Raw genomic sequence first — 27,065 nt, 5'->3', positions numbered from 1 at the left:
GTTTAAAAACACCTGCAATACAGAAGTTTACATTATAATTTTGGCACACTAATAATTAAATCACGGGGCAGGGTTCAAATTCCAATCACATTCTTACACTTTCAGTTTTGGTGGCATTTTAAATTAATGATCATTTCCAGTATTCGTTAGTAAAAGTGTAGCCAAAAGTTGGTGGTAGATGGTGCTGATTAGCTGTCTTTCTTATCACTACTATGTTAGGGACTGCTAGTACTTAGAGTCTTCGTGTAATTCTAACAAACCAAACATATGTGTAAGCTGAACGTTATGGTGAAAGAACAAATGCAAACTCACAGCTAATAGAAATTTTTCAGATGACATTCTGGATATGTTTCAGACAAAAATGCATGGGTCTCTACGAAATGTACATCATTTGAAATCATTTTAGTAATGTTCAGATAACGTATATGCAGAGGTCACGAAAAATTAATAATTGTAACTAATTTATCAATTTTGCAATAATACAATACACTATTAAAGAAAATACATCGCTTCTCGGTGACTCTGTGATAAGTCTGGTGACTTATATTTATTATGCTAAAATTGGGGTGTCAATATTCACGGTTGGCAGAGCATAGCCAACCCATTATGTAATTTTTTGTAATTAGCATAAAGAAATAGAAAACCGAATGCAATAGTATTTTTGCTTGCTTTAAACAAACCAGACCACCTTGCTTTTATGCTACCATACGTTAGCAAGGCACGTTTGTGAAATATTGTTTCAAATCTGGTATCTTCCAGAAATATAGCGGCCATTTGATCTATTCAGCTTTTCAATAAGCACATACAGTGTTATTAATATGTATATCAAAAATATTTACCCCCAGCCATGGTTACAAGTGTTTCATTCTAATTTTCTTCTGGGTATCATTTCACCACATTTTATCCATCCTTGAAATTACTGTTTTGTTGAAAGATAAATTCCTATCCGACAGGTTTTGTTTCTTAAAGAGTAACATGATAGATAACATGAATGGTGTGAAGATCACCGGCACTGTTGGCCGAGATGCATGATTTCTTACAATGCTGCACTGTATGTGTTATGTATTAGCTATGATACAAATCTTATCTTTGCAGTTAAACAAACTTTGTTAATTGTTGACAAACAATCGAATTTTAGTTTCATCTGTAAAAATCGTTCTTTTCAGCTTTCTTCCTCCCATTGTTTGATGTACGATCCTATTTCAGCGATTTGGTTTGATTATCTCCACCAAGTAGCCGTTTTTGAGCAGCTACACTTTCATTAACGTCCTTTCATGTTATTATTATATGTTACTGTTTTGTTGCACACATTCTCACTTGTGCTTGAAGCTAGATTCAATGCTGAGTCACTTACTGCTATATTTTTATGTAACTTACTAAAGTTGCATAAATTTTGTGTTAATCACAGACACTGTTGGCTGAGATGTAGCCAACATCTACAGAAGTTGTAGATATTAATAAAACTCATAATGGTTTCTTACTATGCTGCAAAAAAGCTTTTTCTTATAGTCTTCAAGACTATCTGTCAGAGAACTGAATGAAATGGCAAATCATTAGTTGTAGCTCATAAACATTAGATTGGTATAATATTTTGATCATACTTTAATATATACTTCATTAGTGTCTTGAGGACACTAGTAAGATACCAGTTCTGTTGTCTTTTTAAATGTAATATATCTAATTGACTAGTGTATTATATGTAATATAGTTATAAAATTTTACTGAACATACCAGCGTATTACATTTAATAAAAGTACTGTATACACGAAATGTATAAAATTAAATATCACACCAAAGACTGTGAAAATTTGTTTACTGCACACGAATAGCGTAGACAAACTTTTACCTAAAACTACTGAACATACTAACGTATTAAATACAATAAAATTTAATATGATGAGACATTGTAGTCACAAACTCACATGGTCTCTAATGTCACTTATAAATACAATATCAGGTTTATTAAATGTTTTAGTATTGACACATTAACACAATAATATATACGTTACAGTTGTATAGTACGAAATCCGCTGATTTCTCCAAGCTGTGGTTTTGCTAAGTTTATAAAATAATATTTTTTTTACGAAAGAGGACTGTAGCTTACAAAGTAGCAAGGAAACTATTAAAGATTGTATATGCAGGAAACATAATTATAATATCTAAAACAATTCAGAAAAATGATCTAGGCTGTGGACATGTGAAGGAGAGCTGTAACAAATCATTTTGTTTTTCTTTATGAAATCACATTACGAAACCACAGTGCAATGCACAGTAAGCCTTTGCTTAACCTAAAGAAAGGCCAGATATGAATGTTGTTAAGGCTTTACAGGACATGTAAAAAACTGAATAATACTAAAAAATAACATGTTTTATGAAAACAGATGCCTTTCTTTCTGGGATGGCAAGGAAGATGCTCCTCGTCTCCAACAACCACCCTTCTGTGGCTCATTGAAGTTTTGCTCTTTTATTTTGACAAGCCTCTCTGACCTATCAGAAACAAAAAAATTACTTGTTTGTTATTTTGTATTAATTAAAATAATTTGTATTCAGCGAAAAATAAATTCATGATTTTCTTCTTTAATTATATCTTTAGAAATATCTTTCTCTACGAAATCACTAGACATAATGAGATCTGAAATACCTTTGGTTAATTATGTTTTCATTAATTAAAACAGATGGTGAAGTATTTGTAGCAAAATGTCTAAGTTATTATACTTTGAAAAGCGTCATTTTTAATTAAAAGAGTTTTATTAAAGTGTTTATATGGCAGGTTTATTAAATGTTTTGTTATTGACACTTTCACTAATTAATTCCAGTAACATTCAAGAAACAAAATTAACAAGTGAGGAAAGGATCAAAATGTTTATTTTTCTGGTGAGTGGAAGCAAAATAGTTGACGCAAGTATTTAGTCTATAAACTGGAATGAAGGAAGCTGGAGACGTGATTTCGAACAATGAATGTATTATCCAATAGCAAAGAGAGGAACAGTATCATAGTAAATGAAAAAACGTTTACAGAGAAGCACGATGAGGGGTCAATAAAAAAGTTGAAGCTATACTCTTGCCACCAATGAAGTTGGTTTGCACATATATGATGGTACTTTGATGGTTGAAAAGTTCATGCAGGTTCTTATCCATCATGTCACTTTCCTCAGGAACACTTCCATCTGTCATTTATTCAGTTTCGATGAGACAATAATCCTCAACAATAGTGTAAAATAATAATCTTACAGTGATGAGACCGAATCCCAGTCATTGCCTGAAAGAAAAAAGACCAGATATGAATGAACCCTACGGGCCATGTAAACACTGAGAAACTGTATATTAAGAGTGTGTGCAAAGGAAAAATAGAACCATTATTTACAGGAATTTTATATATATATAATTTACATATAAAAGGTTTATGTTTTTGATTAATGCAAGAACATTTAAAATGTAATTAACATGAAAATGCAAAAACTGTTTCGGAATTACGTTTTTATATTCTGTTTGTTTCATATATCGTAGTTCATTTTTTAAAATAAAAATCTTTTTTACAATTTAATAAGTTCAAATTTTACAATATTAGAAAATGCACCGAATGAAGAATACAAAAATAACGTTCCGGCATGTTTGTATAGAAAATCAAAACTATAAAAGGCCAAGCTGGAAAATAATAGAGGGCCATCAATGTTCTATTAGTTGAATGAAATTACTGTTTTTATTTGGTTTTATATTCTGATATTCCCTTTTTGGAAATCAATAACTCAGTGCTTATTTGTAATCTTTTATTCATTAAAATAATTTTAATCAATGAAAATATATTCATGATGTTTTTCTTTAGTTACATTATTTAGGGATATTTTCCATTATGATATCACAATACAATGTTTATACATCACTTGCCACAATGAGATTTGAAATACTTTCAGTTAATTATGTTTTCATTAATTAAATCAGATGGTAAAATACTTGTAAGAAAACGTCTATATTAATATATTTTAAAAAGCGTCATTTTTAATTAAAAGAGTTTCATCAAAGTGTTTGTATAGCAGGTTTACTAAATGTTTTGTTATATATTCCACTACTTAATTCCAGTGACATTCAAGAAACAAAATTAAGACAAAATTTGTGCACAGTGTAACCTAAGTCAGAACTGTAATATACAAATAATTTAAAAATGATGAAACAAAAGATATAGTGCATGGATAAAATAAAACTTTAGCATGAAAAAAGTTAGAAACAGTAATTTATAATGCATTGGCAAAACAGGAGTGTATCGTACAAAGAAGCAAGGAAACAATTAAAGGTTGTGCATGCAGGAAACAGAGCTGTAATATATAAAACAGTTTAGAAACAATTATGTAGGCTGTGTACATGTAAAGGAGAGCCGTAATAAACAGATATGTCAGATATATATAAACAGAAGTTACACACATAAATGAAATTGCAACATAACACATAGTTAACAAAGACAACTGGCATAAAATGAAATATGATATTAGAAAGAAAAATACATCCCGGTGATGCAGCGGTAACTTTACAGACTTACATGGCTAAAATCAGGGATTCAATTCTTTGTAGTGGACGAAGCAGAAAGTGAAATGTGGCTTGCATTAGAATTGACAGTAAGAAAAAATTTGTATATAAAAAATGTTTAAAAATACCCTTTACAGAAGATTCATGTATAACTTATTTAAACACAATACCAAAATATGTTATGTTTCATTCACATACGAAATGACTGCTGGTAACATTTCTACCTTGAAAAATAAATAAAATTTTACACTAAATTTGTGAACGAGATGCTAAGTAAAACCATGTATTGAGAAAAGTTTTATTCCAAAATAAAAAATTAATTATATATATATATTAATCTTACATTGTAAAAAGTCATTTATTTTGTACTTTAAGTACAAAAAACGCAACAAAGAAAAGTCAAGTAATAAAATAAGACTTCCCTTCTGGAATGGCAAGAAAGATTGTTTGTTTTGGAATTTCGCACAAAGCTACTCGAGGGCTATCTGTGCTAACCGTCCCTAGTTTAGCTAATTAGCAGCTAATTTAGCTCTTTCGCAAAGAGCGGTGAATGTGTTTTTTATAATAAGTAATGGGACTGAACATGACCTACTAGCTAACATACTTAACCTTTTGCGTGATCACTTTTAGTGTATGATCCCATGTTTCAACTATTTTATAACCTTTAGTGTGTGATCGCTTGTTGTCAACTCTTTTGTCATGTTTAGTTTGTGATCCTGTGTGTCAACATTTTACACCTTTATTGTGTCAAATCTTTTATTGCTTTTAATGTGTGATTCTGTGTGTTTACTCTTTTATCAGAATATTCAATCCTAGTATTCGGTCAAGAGATGCTGTTTCTTACTGCAACTGATGTCTACTGTTAATTTTCTTCCTGGTCCCTTAGATACACAATACCAACATAGTTCCATAGTGCTCCTTTCTTTGAAATGTAATTCCTTTGCTATACTTTGTTACATTTCATTGTAAGAATATTTCTCTTAAGAAAGGCCATTTTATTCTTCTAATCATAAGAAGTTTATAATTTGTGGTAATTTGCTGTAAATCAAATGCATAGGCGCTAATCATGTCGATCGTGGCGCCACTGTTCCCATCTGCGGTAACAAACACATCATTGTATAAAGTATGATCAATCTACCATACCGTAAAAGTGACAGGCATTTGTTGATAAATTAAAAGGTTTTCACGAATGTTGTTTGTCACCTAGTGCTGGAGCTAACAGTCGAATTAATAATATAGTAATTAAAAAATTCGCACTTGAGCTGCATGGCTGATATTAACAAATAGTGGTGTTAACGGATTTATAGATAGAAAGTCAACTATAATAACTCAGTATTAGTAATATTTTAAAATTATTGTATTGTTATACAAAGGTGATGAATTCATGTTCAATAAGACGGTTGCTTAAACATTTATAGCTAAAATGTTTACTAACTTGAGTGCAATTACGTTTACAACTTCTGGAAATTGCAGTTGCGTCGGATATGCTAAGAAAAGTCTGTAAAACATTTGATAAAATACCAGCTTGGGCGGAACATGGATTGAAAATAAACGAACCAATCGCAATAGAGAACACACTGTTTGAGAATTAAAAGTTCTGATTTAAAATTTGTGTTTAGACGGCGATGAAAGGTTGATAAACATTATTATTAAAGCAATTAAGATATTATTTCACGAACTAATTTTTCCTGACGTTTAAAAATGTACTTTTCATAAGTAATAATACACATGTTAGTCATATCTACACACACGTATGCGTATTCACAGAAATATCTTTTTGAACCAAAATATAATTGTCACCGTATTTTAACATGTTTCTCTAAAAGTTTGTAAATAGTAACATAAATATATTTTCTCTATCATTATATCTTCTAGTATCTTGAATAATTTTGTATTTTCATAAGTAAAAATAAAAATTTCTTATTATGATTCAAGTTCTTACCATGCACTTTCTGCTATCGATGCTAACACATGTCAGTGTATTAGTATATCAAAACATAACCACTACAAAAAAGCATTAAAGTTGTAGGTGCGTTTTGCAAAAATAAAATCCATGTTAAAATGCACATCAAGGACTGCATTTATCAGTCCTTTGAATCAATAATATTTTAATTTTCGTAAACAAAAACAGCTACAGATCTTCAGAACCTGGGGATGTTAAAGGAGTTACAATTAAGTCTAAAATCATATCTTTCTGCTTTCTTAACTTAGAAACACGCATTGTATAACAAAATATAGAGCAATGTTGTTTGATGTAACAACGTATTTGTTACTGGTACTACTTTTAAATCTCTGATTGTTGAAATAAATTTAACACCACTGAAAAGTGGACTACGACATTAAGATGATTTTTTTTTCTGTAGCATGGGATAGTTTTTTGATAAAGAGACACTTAATATAAAATTTCTGTCATAATATCAAAGATAATTTATATTTCAGCAAAGATATAAACACTCTAAATATACGTGCACACAAATTACATCACGAAATATTTAACATTTTGAAGCTGGATTCTATAAAACCTGCAAGTTTAATTTTTAATTTTAAGAAATTACTTCCCTGGAATTCATTTAAAACGTACCGCTGCCTTATTTCGCACCATACCAAAGTTTTGTTTATTAAACTGTTCATCGAGTAATTAAGAAATGAAGCTGAAATTAGAGTATATTTTAAGAGTACAATTTATTAACTGGGTAGAATTGATAAATCTTCTTTATTGACATCACATCGCTAATTACAAACTTGTGAAACATGAAAAACCCTTGTTCACAGTGGTTAGAATAAAGTATGCATATAAATAAAGCGTCAGATGTGATTATGAGACATTTTTCTGACTAAGATTGTGCTTAAAGCGTTGACGAACACGGTATTCACGAGATTCTCAAATTTTTATCTCTTATTTAAATTTTTCAGTACGATGTTTGTATTCTTAAAATAGAAACGATACAAGCGCGTATAAATTACCATGGTTAGATAATGAATGTTGTATTTTAGGAAATTTCTCCACGCAAACTTTCTGAAACTTGCATAGGGTAATACTTGTCCCAACATTGTTGTTGAATTTATGTATTTCATCACTTATTTATGAAAACATGTTAGTTACAAATCCTTGTTCAGGTTTTCAAATGAATCTTACTGTTTTCTATCTGCATGTCTTAAACTTCATTTTTAATGCACTCGATTCACGCAAGCATGTCGCTACTTTTGTCTGCCTTTGTCTCGTTTCTGACATCTGAACAGCTATGATATTCTGTGCTATCGGCATAAACTTCCTCTCTCTACCAATATGTAATATATTCACATAATAACAGACTAAACTTAAAACGGTCAGCAAATGACAGACAACAGGAAAAGTATGCTATTTTCTCATTAAGTTAAGATGCAGTTTGTCTTGTTATTTACCTATGTATAGTCTTAATAAACTATACCATTACAAAAATCACTTTACTATCCTGTAATCCCCAACTAAACATACAAACACAAAATTATATTCGTCAAGAGCCAACATTGTAAGCATGTCCAGAATGATACTTGTGTTAAAGAATATGAAATGATCTGCTGTTAAAATGTGTAGTATAACAGTGAGACATTACGAGTTTTAAAGTCATTTTCACAAAGGAAGAGCATGTTTGGTGTTACAGGGATGCGAACCCGCAGCCCTTGGGTTAGTCGAATGCCTTAATCAGCTGGCCATTTCGGGCTAAAATAATAAGTATTTAATAAAAAATACAGTAAATTATACTATGTAAATCATTTTGTGTTTGATGTGTAGAAACGCATATGTATGACTGAATTCTGAACCTACAAGTGATTTCAAAAATATTCTGAACTGCTATGTTACACAATATATCATTTATGTTTTCAGATTTGACATATCTTTAATATCTTGGAGTGATATTTGTATGATTTCATTCCTAAAAAAATGAGCATAGTCACAGCACTTTAACGTGATACAGTGATTTCTACAAAGAATACCATTATTATCTTGTACAAATGGGAAGAAATTGTAAATAGCCAATATTTGTTTTTCCATTATTTCCTTAAAACTCTCATTGTGAATAAAATTGACGATAAATAACGTGTAACTTTTTATGTAGGTGGTATTATTTGTTTGTTTGTTTTTTGAATTTTCTCGCAAAGCTACACGAGGGCTATCTACGCTAGCCGTCCCTAATTTAGCAGTGTAAGACTAGAGAGAAGGCAGCCTTTGGGCTACTCGTTTACCAACAAATAGTGGGACTGATTGTAACATTATAACGCCCCCACGGCTGAAAGGTGTTTGGTGTGACGGGGAATCGAGCCCGCGGACCTCGGATTACGAGTCGAATGCCTTAACCACCTGACCATTCCCAGCTAAAATAAAGGTAGTTAATAAAAATACAGTAAATGACTGAATTCTAAACTTACAAGTGTTTTCAAAAATATTCTGAACTGCTATGTTACATAATATATCATTTATGTTTTCAGATTCAATATATCTTTAATATCTTGGAGTGATATTTGTATGATTTCATTCCTAAAAAAATGAGCATAATGTTTCGGAGCATTAAAAAACTAGGACTTTGACATTTGTATTATTTTATTAAAGTGGATAAAAACTTCCAACATATTTGTTCTGGCGAAGTTTGACGGAAGTATTGAACAAATTATGTTATATGCACTAACATGCCCTTTTTGACAAAATGTTTATGTATTTTGTAGCACACATTATAATTATTATTATTATCGAATAAAAATGCACTTAGTACTATCAAACTGAAAAATCCACGTGTCTCGTGCAGAAAGAGCCATTGACGTTTTCTTGTATGATATAAAGGGTAACTTTCCAAACATGTTGTCTAACTGCCCAAACATATACTGCACCACTTCCTGTGTGTTTATGTGAGAAAAACAGTATTCTCTTATTTGTTATTCAGACAGACAACGAACATGAATCCTACTGTCAGCCTTAACAAGCCAGAAACAAGACTCATCTGAACAGATGACATGCCACCAGTGTCCTAACTGAATGTTGACATGTTATCGTATTCATGCAACACGGTGACGGCAATAAATGCTAATTAATATCAGTTTCCTGATAGACTTTCTAGCGAAATAACCTTGTTTGATTAGTCTCTTATTCGATGTTCTTCTGGATACCCTGTAATGGATGTGTTGATACCATTCCTGTCATATGTTGTTGTAAGACTTTTTTCAACATTGTTATGTTATCCTGATCAAAACACAGTTATCTCGGGCAGGCTGCCAATAGGCTTTCCTGGAACAACGTTTTCTGTAGGCTGATGACGCTTCACGATTCTACATACAATACACTGGAGATACATTACTGTTCTGGCAACATCTATTTGCTTCATACTGTAACAGATTTGCTGTTATACATTTATTTTAGTGTCTACACTTGTTTCTGTAGAGTTTTTTCTTTTGCATGTTACATATAATCTTGACTATGTATTGTGCAAATCCCGCCTGTTCCCGAAATTTGTAGAAGGTTCTTGAGCGTAAGAATCAACAATATTCTAGATGTATATGTAATACTAGTGATTGACAGTACTATTGCTAAGCGAACTTTGGTAAAGGTTCTAAGAGTTTCTCGTGATTAATATATAAAATAACCGATGTGCCGAGAGACAAGTAGTATTATTATTATTGGTTAGCTATAGTCAGTGTGCCATAGGCCTAGGAAGCTATAACTGGAATTAATGCCTATTAATCGGAAAACTACAAACATTGACCAGGAACGTTAATAGATTTCAAACCATACAAACCGTTCGACTTCAGTGAATTACTTTGGACGTTATGATTTCTACGAGGACATAAAAATCACCATCGACAAAAGTCAGTCGTGTGAGGCCAATCAAACAACAGCAGCTATATAGCTTCAACGAGAACAGACAATATCAACTCATATTTCATTTATTCGTCGGATTTAATATCCAGTATTGCCTGTAAGTTTGTAAAACTACTGTATGTAAATCATTATTACTTTTAATAATAACCGTGATTATAAGTTGTATTTTTTATGTTAAAATGTATTTATGTTGAAAAAAGAAAATTGTGTGTATCAATCTTATTGGCAAGTATCATATATTTAATACATATTAACATTTAATTAACTTCTAAATTCAAGTTCAATTTTCCAGTTATAAGAAATTATAATACGTAATAATACTATTTCGAGGCAGTCCAACAAGTTGACGTCCCATAACTCCTGGCACGTGATGAGGCATGACTCTGCAACAGATACAGAGAAACTGTCTGGACAAAACTATGATCCGTTTCAAGAAATTTATACCAAAAGCACACCCTTTTATACAACAATGTGTATATGTATATTTTGACAAACAAATGCTTAAAACAACTTATACAGACCAGAATAATAACTGGTACATGTTTTTACGATCATAGAATACTTTCTACTCTATCTAGACAATACCATCAATACAGAACAGTACACAAACATTTCGAACAAAACTGTAATTTTTTGGTTAAAGACAACAAAATTGGTTGTCTTTTTAACATTGTTGATAATAAGGTAAATTTGATATTCGATGAGGGGTCATAAAATGATAGACAAACGCTTCACCCAACTTTTTTGATATTTTATCTTACACTAAAATGGCAATATAATACCCATTTGATCGGATAATTTTTCTAGAAATAATTTCTCCGTACCTACCTTGCATGTGATTATTTTCTTCAGCATACAATATCAATACGGCGCTGAGTGCTGCTATGTGAAATTATTTACATTTTGTAATTTTCATCGTCGTGTATAGGATATTACGAGACTTACTTCTATGACAGCCATGTTACGTCGGATAACACCACATTTAAAAACCACATCGACAATAAATCTGTTCACTTTCTTATGAAAAATACGTCATGAGCTACTTAGTGATAGATTAGTGTAAGGTGTTTGAAGGCTTTTAAAACTTCATGAAAATAGAAAACAGAAATACGCATATTATCTATTAGACATTGAATTAACTTTGTCTAAAATAGCATAGACTTATAACTGAAATAAATGTATTTTATTAAAGATAATATCAAAATAATAGTTTCTGGATGAGCAAAGCTAATTCTGCAGCAGTCCATTCCAAGTGTAGTTGACGAGAAATGTATTTAACAACATTCTGTAGACAATAATACATTCACACACACATTATCATGTAAGATTATTTGTAAATAGTTTATCCGGTATGAATGCCTCTAATATCAATCCTAGAGAGAGAGATAGTCAAAAGCTAAAACATAGATGTTGATATTGGACGTTATAACCATAAAAATATGATGTTGTTGTTATTTCCTCTCATGATGGTTTGAATGCAGTTTAATAATGTTTACTATTATTTGCTCTAATTAGGAGCTTTGCTATCTATTATTACCTAACCATTTATTACCATAAAATAAATGAATACAGTGTGACCTCGGATTACTTACAGATAATAAACAAGAAAAACCGTGTAAAGTTAACACACAATTCTACTAGGTAAGGCATGTTTGCTTTCGTATAATAAAATACATATTTCATCATTTAGTGAGGCGAAACAAGAATAAGTTGTATAAGTAAATTAAAGTCGTTATTAGGTTTTAATATCACAGCGTGACATAAATATTTTTTCTTATTATTATTATCGAACACAAGATATCTTAGATCTTCTACACAAAAATTAATGTAGGTTTAAACAAACTCTTTTTGTTTATTTGTTGTAGTTAAACACAAAGCTACGCAATGAATTACCTGTGCGTTTTCTCCTTCCACGGATATCGAAGCCCAGTTTTTAGAGTTGTAAGTCTGCAGACATGCCGCTGTGCCACAAGGGGGTCAAACTAAGTCGAGTTGGCTCAGTTTGGTTTGCTGAAGTCAAACACGTTCCTCCGTTAAACTCCCCTGTAACGAAAGTGTTAAATTAAATGTAAACTTAACTTTTCATAATCGTAGGACCGAGAAGATTTTACTTTCTAGACTTCAGATATTTTCACACATTTACAAACATGCTGAATTAATCTTAATAATTAACTGATTGTTCCTTAAATATTTAACTCATGCGACATTGTGCCCATAGTTATGTCTAGAAGATCAAAATTACAAAATATTTATTTAACCGAAGCGACAGAGAACTAAGTTTTTCCCATGAGCATAAACTGCAAGATAAACTCTAGAAAACATTGGTGTGGCCAAACTTTTAGATATGCAAGTTATATGTAAGTTTTTTCTGGAAATTATGCTAATAACATTTTAAAACAAATAATTAATTATGTTAACATAATTTTCAGACATGTTCTGTATAGTTGTATCTTAATTTCAGCACTCTGGTTCTTGACATATTTGTTAGTCAAATTTTCATCAACCTCAGGTTAAAACATATGTGAATATTTTTATTTTATTTTCCTTTCGTTACTACTTTTCGAATTTACCAATTTTTCCTATAACACTGTTTTGTGTGACATTAGAAATATATATTTTGATAAAAATAAGCTAAAAACACTGTTGTATTGTGTAAATTTTCAAACAGAATCAACCTGGCATATCACAATGTACTGCAGTGTTTCGTTATTCCTGTATAACAAAATATGAAGCAGCACACATCAACAAGTTTCTTCCGTGTAAACCACGAATACTCGAAATTAGAACGTGTTAAGAATTATAGACAAAAAAAAGCAATTATTTTCATTTCTGATGGTACAAACTTTCACCAAGATGTTTAAATGCACGAAACAAATATTTTTTTATTAACAATTAATTGTTTTTCTACATCGAAACATGTTTATATTTACCTAACATATAAATGGGTATTTTCATTACCGAAGCAAATCTTAAACACGTTATGGGCAGATATTTTGCTTATGACATAAGTGAGTAAAGCTTGATAAACTACCAAGCTAATGTTTGTACTATAATAACATTAGCTTGATAAAATACCAAGCTAATGTTTGTACTATAACAACATTAATTCTGTCTATTGCGAAGCTTCACTACAGAGACTTGGCGATATAATTCATACACATATAATATGATTTACACCCATAAGATGAAAACTCAAGATTCTGCCATCACTTAGCTAACCACTGGCCTTAAACCATTAAGAACACGTGCAAGCTACCAAAAACAATCGTTCAGAGGGAGTTGCGCTTCGTAAGAGGATAACTGATATCGTCCACACTTTGTGTGAAGTCGTTTTATAAAGCTTCACCACATAATATTAGCCCACTTATTATATAGTTCCCAGTATTCTAAATGTATTCAGAATGAATTAGTGTTCTTTGAAACTTAAGTGTCTATTTACCTGTATCAACATTTTCAGAATCGTACACACATATATGTTTGCATAGGAATATTAAAACTGAACATTAAAAAGTTATCAAATCAGATAAGCCAATAGTTGAGCTGATTAAAAACAATAAGACCAGAATTTCACTGTACCCTTCGTAAGGATGGTGATTAAAACTTACAACATCATAATTGACCCCTAGCACTGGTTAACATTGAAAGTTAATTATCACAGTTACTCATTGTAAAGCTGAGCATATCTTTCACAACGTACTCTGGTTAACTTATAAGCATTGTAATACTCTATAATAATCAGCAATTTACCATTGTAACAGTTTGATTAATTAATTCTCAAGAAATAATAACTTGATTCTAAATTCTCACATTTGTATCAGTTAAGGCAAATTAAAAAAAATATATATTGTTCATTTTTATGTATTCAGCCAAATATTTTTCATACATCTTTTAGGATGTTCTAATTTACTGTTTGACCAACTTTTTTCATCTTCTACAATCTTCTAAATCTTCTATAATACTAGTCAACTTAAACTTCTTAAATTTGTGATGCTTTACCTTAATGTTATCACTTATACTTTCTGTGAGCCAGCCTGGTTTTGTACTTGTAGACACACTTTTCTTTTTGTGAAAACTATATTTGTTTTAAGTATTGAAATTTTTTCTTTAAAAACTTTCCACCTTTGCTCAGTTTCTCAAAATATAATAGTAACGGTTTTTATATAGGGAAAGTGATATTTGATAGTAAATATCTAATAAGTCAGTTTTAATCACGTGTTAAAATCATCCATGAAAGACAGGAAAAGTACATATTACTATTTTTTAGAGTTTTTTTTATCGGACATAAATATTGTATTGAAAATACTTCCAAAACTGCTTCCTCGGAGTGATTATAGTCATATTCTAAAAATGGAATGAAATTTATTTTGCTAGTTGCTAACAAACTAATTTAAGATGTTTCAAAATGTATTTCAAATTATTTAGAAAAATTTAAAACTTGAAATTTATTCAAATAAAATCAGTGATGACGAGAAAACCCACTTGTAGAGAAAAAAGGACTCAACGTCGCGATACCACCGAGGTACATTTCAAACTTATAAATTAAAATATGTTTAGAAGATCTAGCCAAGAGACTTGTGATACTTTCCACACAAAACAACAACAAGAAAACAACCGAAAACAACCAACAGAAAGTCGACAACTTCGACAATTTTATTGACATCCAACAGCTAAACTTCCCAGAAAAAAATTAAAAATTTATATTTCCCAGAAACACCTAAAAACAACATCTTAAACGATTTTTTAAAGAATTTTCTCACAAAACCGTCAACATAATTTCATAAAACAGAAAACTAAAAAACAATCTTACTAAAAGAAACATTAATTCCATTAAAAACCTAAAAAAGACAAAAACATAAAACTTCTAAAAGCAGATAAAGGAAACATTATAGTCATAATGACCACGAATGAATACATCCAAAAAATGAAGAATATCCTATCAGACATAAACAAATTTAAACCAATACACACAAGTTCAACAAAGACACACAAAACGCAACTAAACAAAATACTACTAAAAATGAAAAAGGCCAATACAATTTCAAAAACACTTTATTTCTACCTACGGAAGACCGACTCACGCACACCACAAATATACGGCATCCCCAAACCTCATAAACCAGATTGTCCATTAGGACCAATAATGTTCACATATGAATCATTTAATTACAATCTTAGTAAATACATAGCATGGGCATTCTTCAAATATGTATTAGGTTGAGGAATAATTCGTGAGCGTTTTTAAATAATTTCATTCAAGCATTACATGCAAGACTATACAATACTTTAATGCGTGAACACATTACACCCAAAACATTTATTATGATACTTTATTCCATGTAATACCTAGGTATATAGTATGCATTGTTTTAAACGAAATTGCAAGAAATTAAATGCGAAAAGCAGATGGTGTCGAAAATGCTCGATTTTGTCCACTTGACATTCCATTTAATGAGCTGAAAATGAAAGCGAAAATTAAAGACATATGAAAATCAAACACACCATCTATTAGAGCAAAAAATTATCTACCAAATGACATGAAATATTTTGCAAAAGCGTTTCATTTATGAATATATTTTGTTAACTTGAAAAAACGCTCACGAATTATTCCTCAACCCAATAACATCAGCCAGCTCATTCATCAAAGACTCTTTTAATTTCAAGTCTAATCTTAATCAACTTAATCATATAGCCTTAATGGCCAGTTTCTATGTTATATCCCTCTTTACATAAGTCCCAACCGCTGAAGCCTGCAAGATAGCCTTAGAACTCTATATCCGAGACCCTAACCCAACTATAGACATTCCCAGTAACCAGTTAGCAACCCTCATAGAATTCACCACGATAAAGACAAACTTCATGTTCAACAACCAAAACTATATACAAACAAATGGCAATTAACACAGCATTACATTCACCACTATACTGGTATAGATATGTAGACGACACGATTGTGGGATTCATATTTACAGAACATACACTTAATTGTTTCAATCACATTAACTCTATACATCCCAACATTAACTTCACATGTGAAGAGAAAGAAAGCAATCAAACATCATTTCTTAACCTCAAAATTACAAAATCCGATACACAATTTAAAACAGAAATCTACCGAAAAATCACCCATACTGGACTATACATTCCTTGGGACTCAGCACATGAAACAAAACAAAAACTCAACATCCTAAGAAACCAAATAAACATAGCCATAAAACTATGCTCGCCAGATAAAATTAACGATGAATTAGACAAAATAACACAATACTTCATCAATATCAATAAGTTTCCTCCACAAACCGTAGAAAACATTATACCCACACACCTAGACAAAAAGCAAAATCGATTAACAAAAGTAAATATATCCCACGAATTAAAAAAATCACAAAACCATATACTGCTACATACCATATATTCCCGACATCAGCAGAAAAATAAACAAGATTTGGCAAAAACCAGTAACAAAATACGACATTCCAATTAATACCAAATTTATTCAAAAACCAGGCACAAAACTAAGGTCCATATTATGTAAAAACTACACTGACAAACACAACACCAACATTATTTATAAACTACAATGTGATAACTGCTACGACTTTTATATTGGAGAAACAAGTATAAAAATGGAAACTACATTAAAAGAACACAAAAATACCTTCATACGTATTCGAATACTGCAAATCAAATAAGCACAACTTAACCGTAGAAAACTAAATAAAGAAACAAACATAAACAAACGCAAAATTAAAGAAACCTTACTTATACAGCAACTGAAGCCCAATATAAACCAATACAAAGGAACACCTTTATACCTATATTAATAAATATAATCAAACATTTAAGCACGCCCTCTACATTCCTACACTCAGTTACACAACCTCCTTCAAACATGTGGTCAGCTGTCGATAGGTTACTTCTTTCTTTCTTTGTGAACCTGACGATGACGGAAAAATGTCGAAACGTTGTTCTCTCTTCTACATAAAAAAATTTCTCAGCCCAAACCAGTCGTTTTTTCATGTATATTGTTCAAATAAAATGTTTGTCTGACGTCCTCCCTCGTGTGATTTTAAATCGTTTACGTAAATTCGTATGTACCGTTTATGCTCATATTACAAGAAGTTTTCACACTAAACTTTATTTGTAATATTTATTTTTCCAGTATGAAAAACTTAATCCGCTATCTGAATTCTATTCAACGTGGAGTATTGAACCCCAGCTTTGATTCCTACGAATTCTTAAAAGTTATCGCTAAATAACTGAGATAATTATTGAAGTGAGTATATCACATACAATGTAATTTAACATTTTGTGAACCTATAACTTCTCAAATAATACAAATGTGTCAAAACTGCCTGAGTTTTCTTTCGGAACATTCTATGATTTGTAATAACTCTCTCCCTTAAAATTTTGTGTTCTGATAGACCCTAGGGACTAACGTTGAAATATTTGTGTTTTGTGATGTTCTTACTGTTATGCTTTTGTTTGTACTTCAGGTTACAATATAGATTGAAATGATAGTATAGAACTTCATATTATTCATGCAAGTTGAAGTATCGAAATATAGTTAGGTTGCTTAAATGTGGAAGATGTATTTTTGGAGTATAGTTTGAACACTTGATCGCGTGTTACGTTAAAATTCAATATATATACAAGCAAGCAATACATTTTGAGGTCAGATTTTGTCATGAAATAAAGTAAAATATTATGCAATAACATGCTATTTTGATTACTCCACTAGGCTTTTTCATATCTGGACGCCAGGTGTTTGAACGTGCGAAATGGTAATTTTAAGAACATTTTTTCTGTTTTATATACTTCAATCCTTAATGAATATCACATATTTAAATTCATAGTAGAATATCTATAACTGTGACATTTTACCTAACTTGTCCTGATATTTTACCTAGGTCTTGCAATAGTTTTGAAAATGTAAGGCAGTTTTTAAACATTTCTTTGATCTTTGATGAATTCTAATTTTCTTTTATATAATATAATTACTGATTTCAATAAAGCTTTTTTTTGAAAAATTATTTTTTTTTGTTTTACAATAAATTACATATTGTTGATTTTTACAACACGGCCTTTGTTTAGAAAAAATAGCATACAATTTCTAACTTAAATTTAAAGTTTTCATTGTTTTAGTAGTTCTTCCCAGTAAATTGTTTCATAAATCTGAATTTTAATATAAAATAAATTATACTTCGAATATGACAGGTGAGTAAATAAGATAGATAACTAACCACATATTTTTAGATTGAAATGTCTTGCAGAAATGTTTCAGGACTTCAGTTTATCGTATTTACTAATTGGTTAGGAAGTTAACATTAACCAAAAATTTAAAATGCATCTTTCTAATTACTTAGAAAACAACTGCCTCGGAATCTGACAAATATATTGAAAATATAATACAAAATATGAATTTGTAATAAATGAATTATTTCTTAAGTTGCTGGGAAAAACATTTGAAAAACGGGTAAAACAAAGTGTCAACTGCCTCACAATAATAGCAGAACTTCATTGAAATAATATAACTCTTTGCTTGTTTATAAGCCTGGATTACTTGCTTATTACCCTGAATAAAATACAATCATCCACCAACAAAAATATGACAAATGTACTATTATATTTCATGCTCACGGTAAGCATGCGCTGAAAACTACAAGTTTCTGTTTCACTAACGGTGGATTAGCTTATAAAACATGATACTTAAGATGCACATTTGACGCTCCTGCACAAAAAACAATAAGGGTGTAGACAGTATATCGTTAAATCTATATAATAAATACACAATATGTACAAAATAACTGCTGTTTATTGTCCTCTTATTCAATCGATAATAATTAAGTTAAATATGGTTTTGATTTAAATTAACTTGTTTATGGGTTTCCCTATCAATTTGTTACATTTATAGCAATAGAAATCTGAAGAAAAAAACGAAACTATATGCCAAAGAAAGACCACAAAATCACATCTCGAACCTCATCTTATAAACTTATAGTTTTAAAGAACTAAAGGACTAATGTAGGAAGTATGCTTTGTAGCTCTACCGAATACCAGTTATTAGAGATTTGATTCTCGAATTTGCTATTAAAAATCAACCAAAATTTTATAGGCCATTTCAAAATCAAACTATATATTACCTTTGTCATTAAAATTATTTTCTATTAATTAATTGGATTGTTAAATAAAAAAGCATGAGAGTAGTACAGAATATTTTTCCCCTCACATGGCGTTGTTCTATGACACGTGTTTCATAAGATTGCATCATCATTCTTTCATACAAATACGGAAATAAGACAGTTGGACAGTTCATATAAATGCAATGAATAAGTTTACACTGATTGGTAAAAACGTAGTACACGATCTTATGAACTGATAATAATTCATCACAATATTTTATTAGCAGGAAAACATTTACTGCTCATAATGAATAATATTAAAGATATCGTTTAAAGGTATGCCTGAGCCTGAAATTTCCCTTAGAGTTAATGCACACGATTATGCAAGAAGTTAGTTAGTTTTGCAATTTAGCAAAAAAATGTGCAAAACGATTTTATTGCTATCTATGAAGTACTTTAAATTTTCTTTATAATAACTTACAATAATTATAAACTAGGTAAACATCTATAAGAAGTTCATATATAAATAGTTAAGAAAACGTTTTGCTTGCGTGTATCTTTTTTTTGTGTACCAGATGTGTACTGTGCACTTTCTGCGACTGGTATCGAAACCCAATATTTAGCGTTATTATACTAATTACAAATTATTATTAGACTAATTACAAATTATCTTGGAGCTAACAAAAAGTAAGTTTTAAAAGTGATGTGTTCAACTTAAACTATTGCAAAATCTAAGCTGTGTGAAAGTATAGTTTATGGTATAAATTAATTTAGTATTATTTTAAATTTAGCTTTAATTAGCTTTTAAATATCTTCACCGTATTAAGATACATTTTTCTGTGATGCTAGTATTGTAATTTGTCAACCATGTCACTAATGAAACTTTCAAAAATACATACTCTTATTTAGGATGTGTATTATATTAATTCTAAACAATATAAGATTACCGACACTCGAAATAGTGTAATATTCTAACATACATCTTATTTTAAGTGAATTCTTGTCACGTAAACTAAAATATGAAAAATATGTAGAAAATAAACAATTAGCAATTTTAAACAAAAGATTAAACATTATTATAACTTATCACTAACTGTTTCATATTCACAGGATATAGGAACACAACTTTTGTACAAATGTTATGAATAATTTCTAAATTGTCTTTTTTGGCTCGTAGATTTCTAAAAGGAAACACACGTAATCATTAGGTAAGTAAGTGTGTTGATTAAACAACATCTAAAAGTATCTGCATATTGACAGCTGTCGTTTCATATGCTTTATAATCTGTAGTAGAAATATATATTACAATATCCAGTATTTACAGGTTTCCTATTTATTGTGAAAACATGCATCTGAATATATAATAAATCAACAACTGTTTTATGCACAGATCGAGGTTAGCAGCTATTTCCTTACAAAACATATGTATGAATTATGAATAGTAGGAGTTATGATATCTTTCTGTTCATGCCTTGCCATCACAAGTCATAATAACAATACTATTGATATTATCAAATCTTGACAGAAATTGTCTATGAATATGATTATTTCCCTTACTTATAATGCTGCAACCTATCTACCTCATTCAAACTCCGGCTTTGCACATTGTGATGTTATTTGACACACTTACTGGAACTTCATTTAATTCCATTTAAATATTATTGGAAGCATACATTTGCCTTAGAAATTAAAGGATAATTTACAAGTAGTTTTTACCACTTTTGCATCATGTATTCATGTGTTTATTTTACAGTTTCTGTTATAAAAATTAATTTATACTCAGTTTGAAAACATATTAAAATCATATTGAGAGTAAAAGTATTTACATTACTATACACTCCGATAATTATACAGAATTCTAAAATGCTTAAAGTTAAATAGATACACAAAATAAATACAACTCTAAAATATAGTAATAAAGTATAGAGTAGAACAACTTATTGTTTTAATTGATTATAATGCACAAAATTATTTATTATTATGACGCTGTTTTTACACCTTTTCATTAAGTATTGAATGTAAATTGGATACATTTCTTTAACCATCATCTGTTCCTGTAAAGACATAGAATAAAATAATGCTCGTTTCAAAGATAATACTATATTACATTGGATATTACTGTTTAAATTGTTAAAACTGCTTTTGATATCATATATATGAGAAATGAATGAAGTTCGGTTGATTTTGTGACCCGTTTATTTGACCATATATTGAAAATTAACCAAGGGAAAGAAAACCATTCTGTACCTAAATATCATCATAAAAGAAGCCCGGATGCTGCTTAATATAGTCATGAAGCATCCAATCACAAGAGAGTTTCCCGTACAATGGATAACTCATTCATTTTATGTTTGACTGACAAGGAAAGACACGGTTTACACGAAATCTTTAAAGAATCCATGGTTCAGGGTAACTTAGTTGGCCTTCGACCTGTAATTATTCTGTACTGCATTTGTAACTAGACAACGGTTGAAAAGTGCACAAAAGAAAACTTTGAGGTTTTGTGGATAAAACAAGATTCAAGCAATAACATTTTAAGATTTTACTACTGCTTTCGCGGTAAGTAATTCTTTTATTGTATGGAGTGATTTAGGTATTAAATTTTTCATATAAGGGAAAATAACAAACCAGTAAATACCATTTGGAAAGGAATCATAAATGATGTTTCTGACTGATTTTAATTTTTGTATTATAACTTTCTGTAGTGCATGTTTGTACTGTAAAACCATGATATCTGCGTGAAGTTATGTAAAACACATGTATTATAGACGGATGCAACGTCTAATCTGTCTTGTGAACTAACAACTATTTTTGATTATTAACATCCATGAGATAAGTATATTGTTTTTCAAATTGTTACTAAAAAGTATTAATGTAAATTATCCCAAAGAACAAGGACAGACAAGATCAGCGATTGCGATATGTGATAACAAATAAATATGTTGATCACTACCAAGAAACTCATGTAACTCTTGATTTGTAATAATTGAACCTGTTGGTTATTACCATGTAAGTCATATAGTTTTCGATTTTGGTAAAAAAAACACTATAGAAATAAGTAGATGCTGCTAGTTGTTATAAATATAACTGTTTATTGTTGATTGAAAAACTACACAATGAGCTGTCTATATACTTTTCACCATGATCATCGATTTCAGATTTTTTACGTTATGAGCCGCCAAGTCTTAGCGCTAAACCGTTAGGGAATATATGACAGAGAGATAAAGAGGTGACCACGAACTTAATAATATACATGAAATAGGAGATTATCTTAGGTGTATGCGATCCTCTTTTATTGTAGATGAATAAAATAGATAAAACGCTTGATTCAATAAATGAAGGAAAACCTGTCGAAGTATAATGGCTACTCCAATCTTTTATATAGAAACCTGAATATAGACAACGGGTGAACTTCAACTTTCATATTGTTAGTTGAATTTATAAAAATGTTGCTCCTCAGCCTATATACAGAAAAAAAGAAAAAATGTATAATTGCTCTTCCTCAACATGGTCAGTTGAGTATAAATAACGATATATCTTTGAGGTTATGATCCCTAACAGTTTTAATTAAACTACTGACAATTTCAACACCATAAAGAAGGTTTCTCTAAATCGTGGTAGCTTTTTGTTATAAAATTGGCTACTTTTTTGTTGAATTAAACAGTTTATTCCTTTTATGTGCATAGTATGAAGCTTACCATTGTCATTTTAAGTTGATTTTGTCCAGGGTTACTGATGAGGGATGAAATTTCCCGAAAACAAAATAGCTCAATGAAAATTGTTAAACTAAATAATAGATTAGGCTGATAACTTACATTTTAGTCTATTGTTTTCTTCTCGTATAATTAGCTAGGATTGTATAAACTCTGAACTATTTAAATTAAATTAGCAAAGTATTCCGGAAATTAAAATACTGCCTAATACATTTTCTAGTTCTATACTTCAAGATACATGAAGATGCATCATATAAAAATGTAATTAATAAACAGATATGAAGGTTATATGATTTATAAAGTATCTGACACTATAAAAATTGCAGCATAATACCTCTCTTTGCAAACATGTAAAATGTATAGTTACATTCTGCTTCTACATTTTGTTTTCTCTTCGGAAAAATTATTTGAGCATGAATTACAGAGTCTAAGACATCATTGGTAATTTCATAAGTTTTCATGTGAAAGTATAAAAGATTGAATTAACTAATGTATGTAAAATACGATCAAACTTTACACGGAAATAATTTAATTTCACAATGAATGGGTTTTTGAACTTCTTTTGTTGGTGATGCCAAAATGCAGTCGTAAATTTCTTAATAACCTTTAAATATAAAGTATATAAGTAGGTATCGGTGCTTGATATCAAATGAAATAGCACGCATTATCTCATAATAAACAACCGCAAAACTTGTAAATATTTTGAAGTTAGCAGTACACTGTATCGTTAAAGGATTTTTCAAAATTACATTTTGTTATTTATGACTAAATGCTTCAAAATAAACAAGAATAGCGCTTTATTGTACATCTAAGAAAATTAAAATATCATGCAGCTCTTATGTTATTAGGTAAATTAATAATTACATAATCTACTTATATATATTGTACATGCTCGAAAAGAGAATCAGCAGCTGAACAATCATATTTTTTTGTAAGAACAATAATTAGTAAAGTGGATCAGATATTCACAAAAATTAAGGTATGATTTTTATGAAATATTAAACATTTTCTTCGCTTGTACAATTATGTTTAGAAATGAACATTTCATTAGTTTATTTTTTGGGTTATTTTTTCACATAAAGCAAAATTAGTTATTCCTGATCAATTGTTTATCATTTCATTAGTTTTATTTTTGGGGTTATTTTTTTACATAAAGCATAAATAGTTTATTCTGATCAATTGTTTATCATTTATACGTGACTAACCATTTGTGAAAAATAATAACAGTAGTTCCACATAATAAGATAAACAGTCTAATGTATCAGTATCATGACTCAGGGTACAGAAACAATCGTATTTTTTTGCATTTTGATTTTATTATGTCGTCACCGAGGCACCTTTGTGAAATATAAACATGTTTAATAGTCTTAAAATAATTTAATAGTTATTAGTATTAAAATAATTATTTCATGCAGTTTCCTAAGTATTTTCTATCCACGCAGTTTCTTACAATAAAATGGTTTTTAACTAGCTTTTAAATAAAATGTAATCTATTTCATACTCAAAAGTTTTAGAATTCGTTAATTTTACTAAATCTGCTGTTGTTCTGTGGAAGGGCAATAAGTCTACAGACTTACAACGATAGAATATGGCGTCCGATTCCCAGCGGCGGACACAACAAATAACCCCTTGTGGATTTACTCTTAAACAAACATTGTAAGTTGTAGGTTCACTTTTAGTTAAAATAAATTCAAGTTAATTTAAATTGTTAAAAACCAGCAGTCGATAATTCTAACTCGTATTGCTAAGTTTATATTTATTCACTGTTTCGTGTCTCAGTTTTAAGCGGATATCACTGGCATCGTAAATTTCAATTAAACTACATTTTCAGATAATCTGTAAATTATTACGGGAATAGGTATAGTTTATTATATTTGTTAAGTTTTGCTTATTCATGTGAAACTCTCGAGAAAATGGGCTAATTACCTGCGAGACAAAAGAGTTTGTCAATAATTCGAGCATTTCGATCACAGATGTTCCGCTTTTAATGATAACAAGAATGAAAAGTCTAGATAAACAAAACTACACACATTCTATGATGTCATTAACACTAAAGCCGAGTTGAGAATTTAAAGAAATTAGCTTAGTTTTAGACTGTTGCAAAACACAATATATTTTTTTAAATCTTTAGACAAAAACAGTTTGTCTACTAAGTTTTACACTAACGTTAGAAACAAAGTGCATACAAAGCCATTATAAAACAACATAATCATTTTCCTTTTGTGATTTTGTATTTACATCACATATCATTATATATACGCACACATATATCATTACTAGAACGTACGTTATATATAAATAACAGATTTACATGGTTTTAACAATAATCTAATTTTATGTCTCTTAGCACGTATAACTATACGTTTACCAGAACACTTTGCATTTAGATATCGACAAACCACTAAAGAAAATGAAAACCTGTATTTGGTCATATTGTATCTTCATATCCGGCAGTATTTCACATAACACGGTTACTATGCTTACACCACATTGCTTCCAAGTATTCATCTTCTCTAGAAACACTGTCGTAAAATGCGATATTAAAATCACGTTTCACTCTATGAGCACTGAAGTGTGGTATAACATGGTCTCATAACTACCAATCTAATATCAAATAAATATTTAGTTTTCTGGTTTTCAAGTTGAAATACAAACTTGATATACATAACAAATCTTAAAAGTCGAATTTTTAAAACCACTTTGTAGAATGTTACATTAGGGGTTTTATATTTGATCTCCTCACTTTCAAAGAACACTATTATTAATCTTAAGAACCACGTTTCAAATTCTGTTTCTTTGCTATACAATTCAGCTTGACTATTTATAACTGATGTACCAGTTAAGAAAGATTAATACAGAGAGGTTGAAGAAACTCATTATGCAAGAAACCTCTGCACGCACAAAAATAGTGAATAAAATAACGCGGTATTGGAGATCTTGGTAGCCCATGTACATATTGTATTCACACTACCCCACACGTTTTGTACCCCACATGGTACATACCCTCCAAGGAGGGATAGAGTTTGTTTTTTTCTGTTAACAACTTTAGCAAACATTTAAAATTGGTTTATTGGATAATTTCTTGTTTTCTAACAAGCAAGTACAGCATTTTGTGTTACTGGATGTGAACAAATCATTGCAAGCAATCAGGAGTAAAAAGGTAAGCTTTCTTTTACAGTAAATAATAAACTTTTTTTAATTTAAAATAAGAACTCATAACTAAAGTAAATTAAAATGTTTACCTAATATGATTGCGTCTTATACGAAATGCTCTTTCATCTAATTGAGGTATAAATATCATTACGTCTAACCCTTTTAAGCCTCCAAGTTATTTGTTTCTTCTTCAAGAGTCAATAATCGTTTCATCACATGTTCATTAAACGCTGCTTAAAGTCAAATCTCTATCGTATAACCATTCAAATAATTCAAATATTTCTCTCCTCTACTCTCAAGGCTGCAAAAACAAAATTTCCGACGGTGTTGAAGATTGCAACAAGATATTAACAGCTTTAATTACACAACATTATTAGTTCAGCTCACCTTACAAGTTCACTACAGCGAATTCTTAAAGACCTCACAGTAACTGAGCGTCGGGTTTCACCTCAAGATTAAAGTTAAGTGTTGCAGCTCTTTCGACCACACGTGATTTTGAAAATGTTAAGACAATCTAACATTTTTACGCTACAGCAGGGGTTTGTAGACCACACGCAGATTTGCGAGTGTTTTAATGATCGAAGATATATAGCTTCTTAGTGAAAAGAAGTTTCTTCAAGATTTATGAGATAAATAAGAAACTTATCATTAACTATATAACATTAACTACAATATCATTAACTACATAACAAAATTTAGTTCATTTCCATCAAA

General features: G+C 30.1%; 1 protein-coding gene and 1 long non-coding RNA gene across 5 annotated transcripts in view; one reads left to right on the top strand and one right to left on the bottom strand.

The window, feature by feature from the left end:
- Positions 1-1,872: 1,872 nt before the first annotated feature.
- LOC143234981 (uncharacterized) lies at positions 1,873-26,080 on the bottom strand. Of its 2 annotated transcripts, XR_013018879.1 has the most exons (4): positions 25,617-26,080; positions 12,260-12,409; positions 10,688-10,749; positions 1,873-3,259 (listed from the first exon to the last, which is right to left on the bottom strand). It is a non-coding gene; the product is annotated as an uncharacterized LOC143234981 (long non-coding RNA). The 2 variants fall into 2 exon arrangements; XR_013018878.1 differs by lacking the exon at positions 10,688-10,749.
- LOC143234980 (uncharacterized) overlaps positions 21,769-27,065 on the top strand; it is a 45,677-nt gene continuing 40,380 nt past the window's right edge. For 2 of the 3 annotated variants that reach the window (XM_076472678.1, XM_076472677.1), the window contains exon 1: positions 21,772-22,044. The gene's annotated coding sequence lies outside the window, so the exon portion shown is untranslated. Of the gene's footprint in view, positions 22,045-27,065 lie in introns of all 3 variants that reach the window. The other variant, XM_076472676.1, reaches the window with a different exon arrangement.

Source organism: Tachypleus tridentatus, chromosome 12 (assembly GCF_004210375.1).
Source record: "Tachypleus tridentatus isolate NWPU-2018 chromosome 12, ASM421037v1, whole genome shotgun sequence".
In the NCBI taxonomy this organism is placed as follows: Eukaryota; Metazoa; Arthropoda; class Merostomata; order Xiphosura; family Limulidae; genus Tachypleus; species Tachypleus tridentatus.
Note: the sequence above shows the minus strand (reverse complement) of the source record. Positions and strands in the feature narration are given on the sequence as shown.